General features: G+C 43.6%; 1 long non-coding RNA gene across 2 annotated transcripts in view; it reads left to right on the top strand.

Annotated features, from left to right (window-relative positions):
* Window positions 1–2,887: 2,887 nt before the first annotated feature.
* The window catches only part of LOC135910330 (uncharacterized), a 55,739-nt gene continuing 49,472 nt past the window's right edge, over window positions 2,888–9,154 (top strand). The window contains exons 1-3 of one of the 2 annotated variants that reach the window (XR_010567016.1): window positions 2,888–3,029; window positions 4,012–4,071; window positions 5,641–5,773. This is a non-coding gene — a long non-coding RNA (uncharacterized lncRNA). Of the gene's footprint in view, window positions 3,030–4,011; window positions 4,072–5,640; window positions 5,774–9,154 lie in introns of those variants that run through there. The other variant, XR_010567017.1, reaches the window with a different exon arrangement.

The following is a 9,154-nucleotide window of genomic DNA, read 5'->3' as shown; positions in this document are numbered from 1 at the left end:
TCCGCTCGTCGTGCCTGTAAGCCGGAAGAAAAGACTTTGGCCGTAACTCCTGCTTTTGCCGGGTGCCACTATTACTTGCTTTAATGAGAATAAGCACTTTTACACGGGGAGGTTAAGCGCCAGGGGTCCCTTGTACCTTGTAGCTTGATGCTGCTCCACCCACGTCGTCTCCTTCAATACAGCGCGTCGTTCAAAAGCAAGCTTTCGACATGCTACCCGCTGCCACTGCCCTACCGAAGACTGTATTGCTCACCCACGCGGGATCCGTGGTCAAACGTCGGCCTCCGCTCACGTACGCCGAAAGCATGGTCCCATCTAAATCCCTATCCATCGCCAACTACTACAATCCAAACACACATTAACGCTGATGACGTCCTGCCCATTGAAGCCCTTCAGGAGTTGAGCTTCAGGAAGCTCCAACAGATCATCATCTGAGACAACGCCACTGCCCCTATTCGTAGCACGGTGTGGGGTTATTGTTACTTGGGCATCCCCAAACGAGACTAGATTGGGCAGTTTTTCGTACTACTTCGGGTCGCGGAGCTCTAAGAGATCTGCGCTTGCCATCCCCGAGGCCTTATAATCTGTGCTGATAACTTCGGTAAGAGACTTGGAAACAGAGGCTTGTGAAATTGTTTATCTGGCTTTTCAAAATGAATAATATGGAACGGGGACAATTCTTTTTGCTAACCAAAAAACTGGAATACTTTATCGGCGTGCCCTTTTTTGTGAGGGCGATCATGGAAGGGGGAATGAACTAGCCATAGAGGAACGTGTAGCTTTCGCCAATAACACCAGCAATCTTCCGTGGAGCCCTACAAGGGGATGCTGCCGGGACTGTAAAAACAGGTCCGGCAAACGCCAGCTGTGCATTATCGCTATCACCAGTTATGGAATGAGCTAAGTTGGCTATTCACACAAGCGTAACCCTTTCTGCCTGGAAAAAATGGAAGTAAAAGTAAGCCAGGAGAAGACAGTAAACATGGAAAGTGACAGAAAGACGAAGGGTGGACGCAGAGAGAGACAGAAAATGGCAACTACCAATTTCCCCCCGGCTGGGTCAGTCCGGGGGTGCCGTCTACGTGAAGCCGAGGCCAAAGGAGTGTATTGCCTACGCCGAGGAGCCTTAAAGGTCCTGTCACTCAGCCTCGGCTCAACTCCGAGGATCCCCTTTTCCCCAGACACGGCTAAGGCACGCACGGTTAAACGCGGGTGGGTCCGACGCTCATGTGCTGGGGTACGTGGTGTCGCAACACAACAAACGCCTGCTCACGCAGACGTTCCTGCGGGGACGTGCACCAAAGGACAAGTAAGGACTCAGTCCTTTGTGCCCCAATGGGACATGCCGATTGCTTTGGAATGGCCATCAGCTGGCATACACGCAGGGACACCCCCTGTGGATCAAATTCACCGAAAATAAAGTACATCAGGGAATTTGTTAGCTAAGAATCACCGCTCTAATAACTGATCGGTGATTAGACCAGTGGTGAGGCAACAGTATATGCATACGTTCATGTCCTAAGTAGGAAGATATTTTTGTAAAGCAAAGCAATGGCGGACATAGTTTGTACCCCTGCAAGGGTTCTATTAGCCACTTCACGGGTGCTTTTATGTAATGTTAGAATATATACACAACTATAATCCAGTTTAGATAACGACCAGCTCAACAGCAAGGGAGACACGGCATACTCGCGAAAGTAGGCAAAGAAAGATTCGCTTTAAAAGTAGACTGGTGTGTTGTACGGCGTGTACCAAGGGTTTAGAGATGGCAGTGGAGTACTCAAGAAAAGGCAGCTGGCCCTTGCTCATAGACCAACGTGCTGAAGAGGAGGCGCTGATCCATGATCAGCGAATATCGTTGTTTTGCTGCGACTTCAGTGTAGGTCGAAGGCGCGGAGTCCGGCAGCTGCTGGCGGGGGGCAAGCAGCTCCTCAGAAGCTTGCTCTCGTATTATCCTGCGAAACGACGGGCAAGCGAATGTGCATGCTCCATCGCTTCCAGCTTTTTAGAAGTACTTCTGAATAATAAGCGTTTAATATTGAAATAGGTACTGTGCAGTAAAAGGTACTGTTTCAGTGTCTAGTAATGTAGCAGTACCTAGTAGGTACTGTTTCAGTAAATAGATACTGTTTCAGTAATGTCCTTGAAGGACAGTACTGAAGAATGAATTTTCCCTCGCTTGCTTTGCCAGCCCACGCATTTTGTACATATTAAAAGTAGAACATGTTTAATAAAGCTTAGGAAGAAAAGACAACATATTCATGATGCATTCCAGTGATTTTGTGTATTACGATCACAGTCAAATATCTTGAGGTAGAAATCAGAATTCTCAACTGCGACACTAGTTGAACGGCTACAAGACAGTGTATTGTAAACGGAACATTGTTTTTTCGAATGTGGTTACCCTTTGGATCCTTTCCATTGATCTTACTTTTCTCTAACTAGCGATGCTTGTGTAGTACAGATTCAAGGTCGGCAAAATAAGGAATAAGAGAGAGAGAGAGAGAGAGAGATAACGCATTGTTCATTGGCGTGTTTTTTAGCTCTGTGTGACTGTGCGGCACCTGGTAAAAAATAGTTTCGAAGCAGGGTTCTTCTCTATTTGCAAACAGAGAAAAGATATGCGTGGTAGCGGTGTCACATCGGCAGACAATCGAGAACTACATATATACTAGTGTTTGCGGCTGAGATCTTTGTTTCTCCCATCTCAGCCAGTGCTGCATTGACAGTTGTTTCTGAGGCCACTGACTAAGAAATAAAGATTAAACTCGCAAAAAGATATATTCCATTACAAGTCAGATGATCGCATAACCTCTCCAACGCACATTATTCATGAAAAACAAAAACGAAGAGTGTGACGTCATGTACAGCATCGTCAAAATTGTATTTAAGCGCTCGCTGCTGGAAGAACTTTCACACTACTGAGCGAGTGACCATGGTGCGCGTTTTGAGCTTCAGCATTTTCGTGGTTTTGACCATATTTGCCTTACTTTTGTCCACGATGCCGGGATTGGCCTTTGCAGCAAGGGGTAAGTCAGCATTTCCAAAGTTTTCAAGAACAAATTTCTTTGCAGAAGACGATCCTCAGTGCGCTTGCGGTAAAGAAGGCATCCTCAGGACACCATTTCCAGATTTATTTTCTGAAGTAAATTCGATGGTCGAGGCTGTAGGCCTGCTGTAAGAGAGGCGCAAGTGCTTCGGGAGCTGATGTTTTGTGAAGCCTAGTGTCCGCGTTTGTTTACCGTCACTTTGGTGAGTGCACCACGTTACATGGGTAGGAAAATATAAAATAACATGCATGGGCGTGACCAGTGATGAGTTGTTGAGGTCGCCAGCTCCAGAAACGTGTTTCTAATATATGGTACTTTACGGATGACTTCTGACCGAGTGCACATACCGCTGTGCTCTACGAATGGACAATTAAGCACACAGCTGGCAAGTTTGCCCTGTGCGTGCATGTTGGGGAAGTGGAAGAGCAGCGCTAGCCATCGGCACCATTTTTACGACTACAGGTGTCTTTGAAAACGACGGTGCTGAACCTTCGTCGGGGGCGCGGTGTTGTTTCAGGTGGGCAGGAGAACGTGGCTTCTTGCTACCCGACATGCCGTTAGATCGGCTTCCTAAAGGAAAATAGCTCGACGGTTCGATTGTGGGCCTATTAGTGCCTATTACGATGCTGCGCTCGGAACGCTTAATAAACAGCATAATGCCGCGTGCGTCTTTTTTGGAGATATTTTGATGGGGTGCGTTGTGAATGGTTGGCTCTGCTGCCGACGCAGGTAGTGTGTCGTTTCCGCACAGCTATGTAGATCAATATCATAATCTCCAGCACTATATACAACGTCGGGGACCCTCCTTTAGAATGATTGAAGTAGGTACCCCATATGTTAGTCCAACTACAGCGCAGAAATTTTATATTCCTTTGATGAATCGCCTACAATCAGGTAGAAAATGAATGTTTGGCTACTTTGAATGAGCCCCACGTTAACGCTTATTTATCTCCAACAAAAGGACCAAGTGGAAGAGGTGGCAGAGGCGGTGGTGAAGGAAAACTATTCCAAATCCCACCTGGTAGGTGAAAGCTTTTTTTTATTTGCCTTTTCGTCAGAAAATTACACATATTTTTCCAATGGTGCATACCGAATTGGCATTTTATTTATTAATGTCGTATTGTTTTACTACTGCAGTTATCAAGGTGTTAGATGATATATATAGGTCAGTTAACCTCAGTGTATAGGCCGACTCTCGTTTGTATATACGCTCAAACATAGACAGAACTGAACAAAAGTACGCCACACTTTCGTATAGCACATTAAACATGCACGCGCAGACACATAACGTAGTTAGTTGCCCTTTGAATGTAGATAAATAACTATGAAGTTTTACGTACCAAAACAACGATCTGATTACGAGGTACGCCGTAGTGCGGGACTCTAGAAATTGAGACCATCTATGGTTCTCTAACATACACTTAAATATAAGTAAGCGGGTCTGTTCGCATGTCGCCTCGTTCAGTGATTGCAACCTGCTTCAGCAGTTTATTATTGTCACATCAGCAGTCCTTTCCACTTCCACAACAAATATAAAATCATATGGTTTACAAACTGAAAAATGATTAATATAGCGTTTTTTTTCTAAGAATTAATTATAAGTGAAGGAGGCGAAGAACACCCTTGGTGCTGTCATCTTGTATAGTCAAGTTTTTTTCATCAAGTAGACAACACTTACAAGCGATGTATACAAACAGTACCGAATTTACTAGGCTCATTACTCTTTATCAGGACGCTACAATGAGAAGGTAACATTTCTCTGTGTAGCCTACATACCATAACACTTTGCATTATCGTCTTAGCTTATATAAAGAGTTTTAGCTTCATCTTTTGAACTAAAACCAATGAAACGAGGCCTATTTTGCATAAAATTTCAAAATAGACTTTATTAAAGTTGGAAATTTCGCACCACGTGTGGAAATTGCCGTAACGGAGGCAGTACAAGAATGTATGAGTAAATGGTGTAAATTTGTTCATAAATGCAACGTCCCTCACGACGCACCGAGGTTGAAACGAGGCTTGCCGACCCCTAAGAAAATCTATTTGGATAGTGAGCCAATGCTTCATTTACAGGTGATGGTCGATAACACATGACGAAAATAATCATAAAATACGCGAATGGTTTGAACTTCCTTATGAAGAGACACTTCTTGTTAATCAAAATTTTCTGACAGCTTATTCACCGCAGTTGAACTAATTTGTGTCCTTATTAAGCAAAGTCGTTTCTAATAAAAGTTATTATGAACGTGGCGCTAATCATTTCGCATGCAGTGTTGGGGTCTCTGTATGCGTAGTTTTCACTATGTATTGGATACGTTTACAATAACAAAGTCGTAAATATTTGATTTTGTTTCCGCAAGCATGAACTACCGCAGCGAGGGATCACAATTCACTAACATGATAGAAAAGATGACACTACCGGGAATATTTTCGAGGACCAAGCTAGATATCGCACAGCATATTCTGTCGAACAGTTTTCTTTTTTCTAACGACAAAATATTAGGTACACATTTTGGAAATTGCAGCGCGTTCATGAGAGACGAAAGGTCAGGAAATAGTGGTTAACCAGCTGATTATCTTTCTATTACAGGACGTAGAGGCCGCTGAGCTTCCTTTAATGGCAAATACAAGAGAGCATAATATTTCGGAATATGGCAACGAATACCTCTGGATCCCATCGACTACACAAATTTTTTGGAAAGTAAAGTTTTCTGGAATTGTCATTGAGAACTGTATCTCCTTCTATATTTTAAGAAAGTATGCGTTTAGCACGAAGCATTGAGTGCGATATCAAATTAGTATACAGCTATGCAACGTAAGGATGCGAGTCTTACCAACCGTATAAACTTGGAAACATTCGCTTGCTAAGTGAATGAACAAGCATGCCGTCAGTGAGCACAGGCGAACATGAGCAAATAACACTTGATGATCGCCGACACGCTGTCACAACGCTAGCGGGAAGTAGCGTAGCTGCAGCAGCGAGCAAAGTTATCTTCGTGCTGTCTTTCGCTCCTACGAAAATTGAGTAGCGAGAACATATTACGCAAGAAGATATGAGCCACCTGCACATCACGTTTCAAATACGAAGCGCGCATTTTTGCGGCCGTGCAAAGTACGCATTCGCTGCAGAGCAGAAGCCGCCCCTCCCCTCTCCTTAGCAGCCTCGCGGCTTTCTTCCCTTTCGCGCGCGAGATTGACACACGATCGTCAGTTGCCCTTGTGCCCCGTATCGAAATGCGCAGTTGCTTCCGAATCACAAAACCGTCCCCTCCCTCCCTCCCTCCCTCCCATGCTCCCACGGCCTTTCGAGCGACTGAAGACGGTGCGTTTGCTCTTCGCTTATCTCCCTCGCACGCGCCAGGTTGAGCCCCGATAGGGTCCCACTCGAGTGCAGTCACTCGCACATACAGTACACGGCGCGCGTCGACGGTCTTATCACCCATGGACTTTGTACGGAAAATGACGGCGAAGCCGACAAACAAAAATGCCCCTGAAGTGTTCATATAATTGCTCTCTCAATAATACAGTGACCCCATGGGTGGTTGCATATTCGAAGTTAAGAATATGAAGCGAATACAATACACGAACTATTCGTATTAGTATTCGGAAATGAATTATTCGTTGTTTTTGAATACATAAACTTAACCAAACCTGTTACAGCAAACTCAGGCAAGCTCTTCCTACCGATCTGCGGCTGCTCAGCAATGTGTCGCGAATGATGAGAAGGGACATGGTGCCAGGTATGGAAGCTATGGGAAAAACTGGGCAGTACAAGATTTTTTCACCCGTTAGCGGTGGAAGCCTGCATGTGTACCTGTATTTTTTGCTAGTAGACGATTTTGTGTTTTGGCAGTATATTTGAGGGTCAGTTTTATCCTTAACGCCACAAGCTGTGGTGCGTTCCTGGCAACGGGCGATTTGACATATACCTCCCCCAGAACAGATCTTCAGTAGTATTCTTTTTCTTCCACAACATGTGATCTTACTATGTAACCCTTTAGTTAGCGTTTGTAGAGATATATTCCTAGAGCAATTAGTACAGCAGCCAATATTTCTTCAAAATTTTGTTTGCAATCAGGCTCTGAACTTGCGTGACTGTTGATGTAGTCGATTTATTCCCAACCACTTAATTTGTCTTTACAATTGTCCCTTTGTTCCTAAGTGTTAGCCCATTTTCACCCCACTCATTTCCGGCGTGCAACCAAATTATACCAAAATAAGTTTTTGCACTCAAGTGTATGCGTCCTTCATTGACTACTAAGAATTCCATTCAATGTCCAATACTAAGAATTCGTATTTGATTCGTATTCGAAAACGCTTTATTCCCCCATCTAATTTTTTTACTCTCTTATCCCGAAATTTTAGCTGGACCTTACATACCTGACAAACGGTAACATAAAGAATGAATGATAAATTGTGGAAAAAATTTAGTAATGGCAACACGAAGAGAAAAAAAAATCGACCAAAGAAATAAAGGTAGCTAGCACTGTGGTTCAATATATAAAAGACCATGGATACACGAAGGGTGAGACATAGCAATATATGCTGGCATACAAGGAACATATAGCGTGAAACAGGTGACCGAAAGGTACATTAACCAAAGAAAATGTTAAAAGCGTCTGTGTTTCAAGTAACGTTCTAGTGCAGAAGCATGCGCGACAAGTTTTGAGGAGGAATATAGTTCACAGGCACTGGCGTAGTGAATTCGCTTCCATTTTCCCTCCAAGTTACCATTATTTATATCGTATACACATGTGGCTCATTGCCACTGTAGGAGGTTAGCCAAGAATTAGACGAAATATTCCAAAACAATAACGAGAATTAAATCGTCAGATTTGATCAACACCAGTTGATGTAGAAATGTGAAATAAATATTTTAATGTTAAAAGAAGCGCAATGTGAAGAAACATGAAGCAACCATCAGTAAAGTAAAAAATGCAATGAGACAGAGATAAAAATTTAACGCAGAAATAGGTTAGACTTATGAACCATTCCTAGAGCGGGAAGCAGAGATGTCAGGAACTAAATCCTAGACATGAGGATCGTATAAAAAAATGAAGCATTTGCTTTATGTCCTGGTCACAAATTCGAAGGCAAACATGAAAGTCAGTGATTTGACAAAAACTGAAGTGAAGACAAACTAGAAAGAAAGCTAGGGAATGTGTTGCACTTCCAATAAATGTCGCTCAAAAGTGACTCTATGCTCTATTTTCGTGAAGGGAACAGAGTGTGTTTTTAAGAATGTTGCCTTTGGTTCGAGTTTGTAATTGTTATGTTAACCTTCGGGTGTGAAACAGGAAAGAGCTTTTCACGTCACAGGTTGGGGCGACATATTTACTATAAAAGCTGAACTCACGCATGGTCGTTTCGCCCGCGCAGAAATAACCATAAAATGTCCACTGGACAGGGTAATGTACTGGCAGCAGTGCATGCAAAGAGACATTCAGAGCATTGCCACTCGGTATCAATTAATAGAAAATGGAAGGAAACGATCCCAAAACAAACGTTTTACGTTGTGACCGATTCGCAATATATTTGTGATTATTACGATGCTGATTACCTGCTAATGTGCACCAAGAAAGTTGGCTTGATCTTCAAGGCTTTCTCCGTGGCTATTTGCTAGAGGTAAGGAATACGTTTGTTGCCTATAAACTTTCTTCACTTTATTCCTGACTTCTCCCTCATCTGTGTATGAGTTGATACTTGATATAAAGTTTGCCCAACTCTCTCGTCTTGCTTGTCGGCGCGTTCTCCTTGCCTGGGATTTCACATGCTTAAAGTTTTCCAAGTTTTCTGCTGTTGGCGAATCGCGAAACAGCGCCCACGCTGTGTTCTGTTTCCTCCGTGCTTGCCTACATGCATCGTTCCACCAAGGAACCCACCGCTTGCAACCCATGCCACTCGCTTGAGTAATACATTTACAAGCGGCATCCAGTATAAAAGCTGTAAAATATGCAACAAAAAACATCATCTATGGTTATACCAGACATCTCAGTCCAAATCATGTGTGTAAGAGTTCGGTACCGTTCCCAATCGGCTGAGTCAATCTTCCACCGAGGGACCTGCGGGGGAAGTTGACCTTGTTTCGGCATAGTTAGGATTAC

The sequence above is a fragment of the Dermacentor albipictus genome, chromosome 8 (assembly GCF_038994185.2).
Source record: "Dermacentor albipictus isolate Rhodes 1998 colony chromosome 8, USDA_Dalb.pri_finalv2, whole genome shotgun sequence".
Taxonomy (NCBI): Eukaryota; Metazoa; Arthropoda; class Arachnida; order Ixodida; family Ixodidae; genus Dermacentor; species Dermacentor albipictus.
The sequence above is the reverse complement of the archived record's forward strand: the minus strand, read 5'-3'. Positions and strand labels throughout refer to the sequence as shown.